We start from the raw sequence: 9600 nt of genomic DNA on the forward strand, positions 1-9600 counted from the left end.
ATGGCTGAGATCCTGCCTGCTGTCCTTTGCTGCCCAGAAGGCATAATGAAAAGGGACACTGCAATCCACGAAGACCAAGACAATGAGACACAAGTAGATAATCTAACATTGGTCTCCATCAACACTGACTTTGCCTTCAGACTCTACAAGGAGCTGGTTTTGAAGAATCCAGATGATAATGTCATCTTCTCTCCATTAAGCATCTTAGAGGCTTTGGCAGTCCTATTCCTGGGAGCAAACAGCAACCCCATGGAAGAGATTCTAGAAGGTCTCAAGTTCAGTCTCACAGAGACCCCTGAGGCAGATATCCACCGGAGCTTTGGGAACCTCCTACACATGCTCAGCCAGCCAGGGGACCAGGTGCATGTTTATTGAAAAGAGCATATACTATCAGAGTTTAAGGAGAAGGCAAGCACTCTATACCAGGCCAAATCTCCATGACAGATTTCCAGCAGCTTCAAGAGGCCAAAAAGGTCATCAATGACTACGTAAGGAAACAGACCCAATGGAAGATCAAGGAACTGATCTCAGACCTAGATGAGGGGAAACCCATGGTGCTAGTGAATTACATGTACTCTAAAGTTGAGAGTGTCACAGGTTGGGGAATGGAGGAAAAGGATGTTGGCTGGGTAACTTGTGTCCTAATGCTGAGCACTGGAAGTGAGGTAACACCAGTCTTGGAGACATGGGTACCTAACTTCTTATTGCCCACAGTCCTTAATTTTTCTCTAAGAATTTTTAGATATAGATGTAATTTCTGTTACATTCCCAACAGAACCACTGAGCTGTATGTCTAATAGAGCTAATTTTTCTGAGACTTAAACCATCTTACTCACAGAATGCCATATCTTCCACTACCCCACCTACCTGAGTGGGCATATGCCACGGCTACTCTCTACAGAAACAGAGTCTATCAAAATACCCCCTTCAGGCATTTCTAATGTGTTCCTATCCCTGCTGGAGGGCTTCTGTCTCCAGGAGGATCCAGGCAGGCTGGGAATTTTTGCCCTAAGAAGCCTGGCTATCCCAATTTTACAGGTGAGTACACCATAGCCCACAGCTAATGAACAGCCGTGTGGATAGTTCCTATGCAGGACCTCTCTCCTGAGCTTTCTCTGTATTGAGCTGATCCTGAGTATAAAGAAGCAGGGATGAAGAAAAAGCCATTAGTGAGAGAGAATTGTCAGCAAGGTGAGGTTCTGTGCTTAGGGTTTGGCTGCTTCACGGCGTTTTGTTTTTGTAACACAACCAGCCTGGCAGCCTCCATGGATCACAGTATACAAGACTCACCCCTGGGCCAGAAAGTTGGGTGAAGAAGAAGGGGAGCCAGAGTGTTGGGAGACTGGGCTGGAATTGCAATGGGTAATGGTTAGCGGAGGGCATTATGAGCCCACCCACAAAACACCCTTCCTGATAAGTGGGGAGCAAGGTGACAACCTACAAAAGTGGCAGGGGCGAGGAAGCAGTTAGATCTTGGTTTAGAATACTCCAAAACAGAAGGACAGGCTCTGAGACTACAGACAGAAAACTAACTGGCTGTGGACAGAAGATGAGGACAGGAGGACATATATCCCTAGAGCTGCTGTGCTCTGAAGACAGGGGAAGCAGAGTGACAACCTAAAAGACTGGGCTGCAGGGCATGGCTCTCTCTGATGGAGCCAGGATCCAAGCTCCAAAGCTGCTTGGCTGTGAGGTGGGAATGTATGTCTAGGCTGCTGGATCCTGAGCCCAAGAAATTGTCAGAGTACTAAGTTCCCCAGGGTGCATTTAAGATGATCACATGAACATGGAATCCAGGGCAAGTCTGAGCAAGACATCTGGGATTCATGGAGGTGGACATAAAGCCCAATTGTGAGACTCCTTACCCATGTCTTACTTAGCCCACTGTCTATGGAATCCTGGATATCCAAGTCTGAGAAGTTGCAGCTCCCATGAGCTTCACTGTAAGCCCACTGTTGGCTCTGACTCTGCCTTCCATTAAAGTGGTTCATACTGAGGAGCACCATCAATGGAGCATTTTGTGAGAGGACTCAGTCTCTTCCTGTTTCCCTGAAGACATGTCCCACAAGCCAGTACCTTCTACACATGGTTCCCCCTAAGGAACAAAGGATACACAACTCACCCAGGCTCCAGGCTCACCATCTTCACCCTCATCTCTCTCTTACACAACCACCCTCAGTTCCCTAACTGCTTTGCAGGAGCTCAAGTATCCAGGCTGTGGTTTAGGAATTACCTTTTCCAAATGAAGACTGTGGATCACTTCTCATTCATATTTCTGCATCTCCCATGGTTTTTCCAATGGAGATTATGCAATCACTGAGGGACACTATGTTGTTGATAGAGGACTTATTGCAGTCATAACTCAGAAGTGGGCCACAAATGAGGAAGTGGTGGGATATTTTCTGGTGCTATTACAGTCTGATGGCCTGTTTCACATTTAGGAAAATGGAAGATGCCTTTTGACCCTTATGACACATTTGAGTCAAAGTTCCACTTGGATGAGAAGAGGTCTGTGAAGGTGCCCATGATGAAAATCAAGAGCCTGACCACACCCTACTTCTGGGATGAGGAGCTGTCCTGCTCTGTGGTGGAGCTGGAGTACACAGGCAGTGCCAGTGCCCTGTTCATCCTCCCTGACCAGGGCAAAATGCAGCAGGTAGAGGCCAGCTTGCAATCAGAGACCCTGAGGAAGTAGAAGGACTCCCTGAAGCACAGGTGTGGGTCCACAGGATGCAAAGCTGGCCTGGCTCCCCACTCTGCCGTGGGACTGAGGTCCATTAGTACCCAGAGTCTCACAGTACTCAGTGTAATGGTGGAGAGTCAGCAGGGGACAAGGGATAGGACTTTGAGTTGAATTTCCCTCTGATGACTTCCTATTTGGGGGCCTGATTTTACTGTCATTTTTGTTGCTCACAAAATGAGATCTGGCAGACCAGGAGCTTAGGTTTCCTCTGTCTCTACCAGGCTGTAAATTACAAGGTTCTTGAAGGAGTCTTTGGAAAGCAGAGACATAGTGGATGAGGTAACAGCTCTGTAATCAGCTCAGCCCACCAAACACTCATTCAAATCATCAATTGTGAAATAATGACTTGAATAGCTACTGTGTGCCAAGTTCTGACTTAGACCCTGGGCATATCAGAGACTGAGGCACAACCTTACTGTTGCAGGCTCATCTCACAACTGAGGCAGAGAGAGTGTGCGAATGAAAATACAATCAATTATCATTTAATAAGTTAAAATGTGAGAAGGGTGAGGTCAAGAAGGGGAGTATAGGGTAAGGAAAGCTGGAGTATGATGCAGTGTGTGTTTAAAATAGAAGGGTCATTAGCAGATGTTTGTGGGTAACCACGACAGGGAAAAGACTGCATGTTGTGGGTCTAGGAGGAGAGAATTCTCAGCACAGGAACAGCTAGTACCAATCACTAGCCTGTCTGCTGTAAACACTCTCAAGCACTGATGGATAACTAATGCATTAGAAAGAGCAAAATCAAGTGGTCTATCTACAGATGGAGAGCACTTCTCTTCAGTGATAGGGCTGTCTGCTGAAGGGTGCCCATCAGACATAAGTTGGGTTGAAGGGGGCACAGATTCCAGTGATTTGTTTCTCTTTTTTATTCTCAGGATGACAGAGGAGCTCCACCTGCCCAAGTTCTCCATATCCAAAAATTACAGCCTGGAGGACACCCTTCCACACCTGGACATCAGGGAAGTCTTTTTCACACAGGCTGATCTCTCTGGGGTCACTAGAGACAAGGACGTGAGGGTCTCTCAGGTGAGCCAGGAAGTGCTTTGCGCATACACTTTGGCTCCTGAATGTGGGTGGTGAAGGCCACATGGGCATGTGTGGAATGGTGAATGTGCAGGAAACACATTTCTGAGATTTCACATGCCTGGGAGAGATAAATTACAGCCCAGGTACTCCTGCTGAGATCATGCAGCCAGCCCCTCCACTACCCCCTGGACTGAGCCAAACCCAGGAGGACATGATGTGGAAGTACCTGTGCTTGCGTTTAGATCACCGTGAGTGCCACCCTGTGCTGCACTATAGGCCCACCCACAAACCACTGCAGGCCCACCCACAATCCACTGCAGGCCCACCCACAATCCACTGCAGGCCCACCCACAATCCACTGCAGGCCCACCCACAAACCACTGCAGGCCCACCCACAATCCACTGCAGGCCCACCCACAATCCACTGCAGGCCCACCCACAATCCACTGCAGGCCCACCCACAATCCACTGCAGGCCCACCCACAATCCACTGCAGGCCCACCCACAAACCACTGCAGGCCCACCCACAATCCACTGCAGGCCCACCCACAATCCACTGCAGGCCCACCCACAATCCACTGCAGAGCCAAGGCACATCCAGCCTCAGCTTCTTCACAGCAGAGCTGGGCCAACATGTCTTAGCAAATACACAAAATAGTAGCAGTATAGGTGTTAACAAATGATCTAGGGCAGTTCGGAGGAAAAGCCTAAGAATAGGTGAGAAGGTGCCTTAGGACCCTCATACTACATTCCTAGATGTACAGCCTGGCAGTACCGAATATTCTGTCCAGTGTCCACTCAGATCCTGGGCTCACATCTGTACCAGCAGGGCATGGCAGTCTGGGGATGTGAATCTCACCCTGGGCATTGCTCTTGAGCATCCCAAGCAGGCTGGAGCAGGCCACCGAAACCTGCCCTGGCTGCCAGCACACTGTTGCTCCTTCATGGATGTTGAGAGGATGTCTGTGGGGAAATGCCTGTCATTGCCTACTCCCGTCCTCCAGTTTGTAGTGGGCTTGAGGGCAACACAGATTGAGGCACTGAGCAGACCCAGGGCATGACTCATCTCACACCCTGAGTAAACTAGGGAAGAACCAGGGTTAGAGCTTGTGGTAGGAACAGATAAATTCACTAGCACATGAGGTCAGCAGTCCCTGCTTGCTCCAGACTTCTGTCCTGCCCTCCCTGGTCTCCAGTGAGTGATGTGTGTCTCTCCTCACAGGTGGTCCACAAGGCTGTGCTGGATGTGGTTGAGACAGGCACAGAAGCAGCTGCTGCTACAAGAGTCAAAATGGTCTTATTCTGTGGAAAATTGAAACCTACAACTCTTATTTTTCAACAGGCCATTGCCTGCTTGTTATCACTCACAAGAATACTCCAGATTTCATCCTTATGTCGGAAGTCACCAACCCCAAGTGAGGCCAGAGCTCTCCAAGTTGTGAGACTTCTGCCAAGGACCCTGGGAGGGAGCCTGGAGGTGGGCCTCAGTGTGCATCCTGTGCTCTGGTTGGCTGTTGGATAGCTGGCTTGAATGGTGACAATTATCCTCATGGCCCCCACATGGAAAGAAGCCTTTGGATGTCAAGGTCAGCCTCTCAGACATTTTGGGGGTACATGACTATATCTCTGAAACTGGAATCTGTCTTTATGGCTCTTTTGTGTTGATGCCCCGGAACATGCCCATACCAAAACCTGGGCACTGGTAGGTTAGCTCAGTGTAGTATAGGTTCTGGGCATGTCTGCCTTCAGCTGCCATAGCCATAATAGAGCAATGCAAGCTTATGGGCCAACCTATAAGGAGAAAGCCCAAGAATGAGAAGGGCGCCTGCTTTGCTGAGTCTATTTCCAGTATAGAAGGCCACCTGGTACAGTGCCCCTGCCTCATGTTTCCTTTCTCCAGGCCCTGCCACCCAGTGCACCTTGCAGTCTCCTGACCCTACCCGCATCTGGCACATTCTTGGAGCCCTCACTCCTGAAGCATGGGGCCTGTTGGTCACAACAGCTTCTTTCCCCCTAGCACCCATACTTAGGGCAGAAGAGCCATTTTTTAAGTTCCCAGCTGACCAGCCTGTCATGTCAGATGGACACTCCTCCTTCCATCACACAAAATGAAGAGGTAGGACCACAGGATCAGTAAATGTGTACCTGCACAGAAAGTGGCCAGGCTGTGTGAACTCACCTCTTGTTGACAGGGGTGTGGCCTCTAGTGACAACAGAACAGTAGAGATTGTCACTCATACTCTGTGAGTCCTGTGACAGCCCTCTGACCTACATGCTATAATCAGCCCCTTTTGTGGATGGGGAGTTTAGGCACAGAGAAGCTTAGCCAATTCCCCATGACCAGACAGCTAGACATTATTGTATTCCAGGTTTCCTGATGCCATGACCAGACAGCTAGACATTGTGGTATTCCAGGTTTCCTGAAGCCACAGGGTCCATGTTCACCAAGCCAGAAGTCTGCTCCTGAGGCATTGCAGTGAGGGTGGGCAAGTGGATGATGTCACAATGCTCTCATATGCTCTCATGCTTCACACTGAGGAACCAAATGGGTCTGTGGATCAGGGGACTACTGTGCTGAAGTCAGAGGACAAGAAGGTGGTCAAATGACCAGAGACAATGTTTCATGCGGGGCAAAGAACAATGGAGCCATTTCCAAGCATCTGGGAGAAGGTGGGTTTGGGGGGGCAAGAAAGGAGGAGGGTGGTTCAGAGGGAGAGAGAAGCAGTAACAGCCAGAAGATGGTGAAGAACCTGGCTCTGTGAGGATTCTGAAGTTACTCTGAGCCACAGGGAACACTGGAGGGGTTGAACAAAGTTTCTGCCTTGGGAAAGTTACTCTGTGTGTTTACAATGCTGAGAACTGAGTTGTGCAGACACGGGTATTGTCCTTGGGGGCAGGGGGGTGTTCAAGCAACACCAGGCCACAGAGGAGAGTAGAGGAGAGGGGATGATTCAGGGATGAGGAGGAGAGGAGGTCAAGGTGCATTTGGGTTGGGAAACCTGCTGGTCATGGAGAATCCTCTGGGTCAGGAAACACAGACAGCAGAGTGCATGGAGAGGGAAAGTTGTGCATTCACAACTTGAGACACGTTTGAGTCGTAAAGGCGCCTAAGAACACTCGTTGAGTGGTTGGATATCAGGTTAGCAGAGAATTGCTGCCTGGTGGGCCTGACTCAGGATCTCTGTTCCCAGTGATCACTGAGGTACCATTCTCTGAAGGCCACGAGGTGAGAAAAGAAAGGGAGCCATCTGTTGAAACATACAAATGTCCCCACAATCTTTCCAATGTGTCTGTCAGGCAAGGCCCTGAGGCTGGGCTACCACATGCACTCTGTGAGTACTGACATGCGCCGCTGTATCCCTCCATCCTTCCTGGATTCAGCCCAGAATGTATCTCCCTCTGCCTGGGAGCTAGTTCTGACCTCATGGCCAAACCTGTGTCCACCTCTTCAGGGGTTCTAGGTCCTAGATCCCAGGGTTTACTTTTCCTTTATCTCTGAGGCTGACGGTTTCCCCAATGCTAATTTATCAAATGTTGCCTTGGTGATGAGGCCTGTAAAGGGAGAGAGACCCAGCGTGCAACAGAGGTCACACACTGTAGAGGGGGAAGATAGGTTCCTGGAAATACTGCAGTTCACTGAGGCTGAATACCTGGCATTTCCTGTACGGCTCAGTGCTTTCTACATGCTGGAGATCCATTTTATGCTAATTTAACATTGGGCAGCAGTTGTAGGGTAGGGTAGTGTGGGGGTCTCATGCATCTTGTCCTGCCCTCCTTGCTTTGCTTCTGTCCACACTGCCCACTGAGTCTAATAAGAGTCTGCCAAATAATCATCTTGTGACTTTGGCCACATTCCATGACAGAGGTCATTGCAAGTTTCACACCTATGTATCCATGATCAGAGACTATATACCATGGATCCATGAGGGAGAGATAGGAATAGCAATGACAATGATTATAATAACCATCAAGGTGCTGGCATGCTCTTCCTCCCTCACACTTCCCCCCCACCCCTTCAGCCACATCAGAAACCTTCTCCAGAATTCAAGGATAGGAAGAACACTTGGCTCTCCAGGTCATGTGTGGTTGGAACAGCCCAGGAGGGCCCTGAAGCAGCTGCCATCAGGAAGCAAGATTGACCTCTCTGGAGAGGACACTGTTCTCCACTCTGCAGATCATCAGATCCTCCATGGTGTTCTTGCTTTCCCAAGTGGCAAGACCATTCTCTCTCAGAGAATAACAGTCACTCACAGGAAGGTATGCAAGTTGTAACTTGCCAAGGAAATTGCAGTGGGATTCACACAACAGACCCTTCAAGCCCGCCTACACCTTGCATCATGTACAAAATCTGCAGCATGTTTACAGCAGTACGCTCATGTACTTGTGTCCCAAACTAAGCCAGGACAAAGCATCTAAAGTAAACTCCACACAGACATGTGGGGCCCCAAGAAGCAACCACTATGAACTACATGTCAGCAAGCCCTCAGTGTGCTTTATGCCCCTAAAACCACCACAGCCCCTAATCCAGAGCCTTCATAGTTGATGACCACAGAGTAGGCAATTTACAGAGGTGTGTGTCAATTATCCTTTAGTCACTGTGGCAGCACATCTGAGATAACTCTCTGAGGGAAGCAAAGGCTTCCCTTCCAAGGCTTAGTTTGAATCACAGTTTCAGAGAGTTCAGTGCAGGGTCTGTTGGCTCCAATGTTTTGGGCTTGCGACATGTCAAGCTTTGTCCATCAAAAGACACTATCAAGACAAGGCAGGCTGTGGCCATGCTAGGTGAATAAAGTGTTGACCCTCATGCATGAGGGCCTGAATTCTAGTCTTTGAAATGGAAGTTAAAAAAAAAAAAGCCATGTGTTAAGTAGCATGAACATGTGATCCCAAGTCTGGGGAGGTGGAAACAGGTGGGTCCCTGGGACTGACTGGCCAGTGTAGGGACTTCCAAGCTTATGAAGAAACCCCATCTTAATGGATGGGCAATGACAGCTGAGGTTGATCTCTCACCTCCATATAGATATGCACATGGATGCACACAGACATAGTCACAAACACACAGAAACACATAAAGTAGATGTTATAGGAGAAAAGGAGCAAAAGGGGATCTCGCTGAGCAGTGGAGCCCTGTCTTGACTTACATATGTGAAGTTTTGTATTCCGAGAACTGTGAGGGAAGAACATCCAAGATGAGACAGAATGCCTGCAGCTTAGATATATTGACTTAGTAGGGTTCTGTTGCTGTAAAGAGACTCCATGACCGTGGCAACTCTTATTTTAAAAAAAAAAATGTAATTGGAGGCTGGCTTATAATTCAGAGGTTAAGTCCATTATCCTCATGGCAGGAAACATGGCAGCGTGCAGGCAGACATGGTGCTGGAGAAGGAGCTGAGAGTTCTACATCTGGATCAGCAGGCAGCAGAAGTGAAAGCCACGTCATGCCTAGCTTGAGTGTATGAAACATCAGAGGCCCCAACAGTGGCACACGTCCATCCTCAAGGCCACACTTACTCTAAGAAGACCAGACCTACTAATGGTGCTACTGCCTATGGGCCTATGGGGCCATTTCATTCAAACCATGACCTATCTGTACCTAGAATTCTGAAGAACTCTAACAGTTGGTTAGCAAAAATCACCCTCCACACAGGCAGCAAGGCTGTACCTTTCTTCAGCTATTCAGTTACTGGGTCCTCACAGCCTGAATGGCTATGGGACAGCAGGGAACAGGGCTCTGTTGATAGAGGGAATGGACATGATCCAGCTGCTCTGGTTCAGACTCCTGGCTTGGCTGGAGCATTAACTGGTGGTGTGTGGCCTTGGCAGCTTAC

The 9600-nt window shown here is 49.0% G+C and overlaps 1 pseudogene; it reads left to right on the plus strand.

Annotated features, from left to right (window-relative positions):
• On the plus strand, positions 1 to 5191 carry LOC110539986 (serine protease inhibitor A3N-like; annotated as a pseudogene).
• Positions 5192 to 9600: the final 4409 nt, after the last annotated feature.

The sequence above is a fragment of the Meriones unguiculatus genome, chromosome 7, assembly GCF_030254825.1.
Source record: "Meriones unguiculatus strain TT.TT164.6M chromosome 7, Bangor_MerUng_6.1, whole genome shotgun sequence".
Lineage (NCBI taxonomy): Eukaryota > Metazoa > Chordata > Mammalia > Rodentia > Muridae > Meriones > Meriones unguiculatus.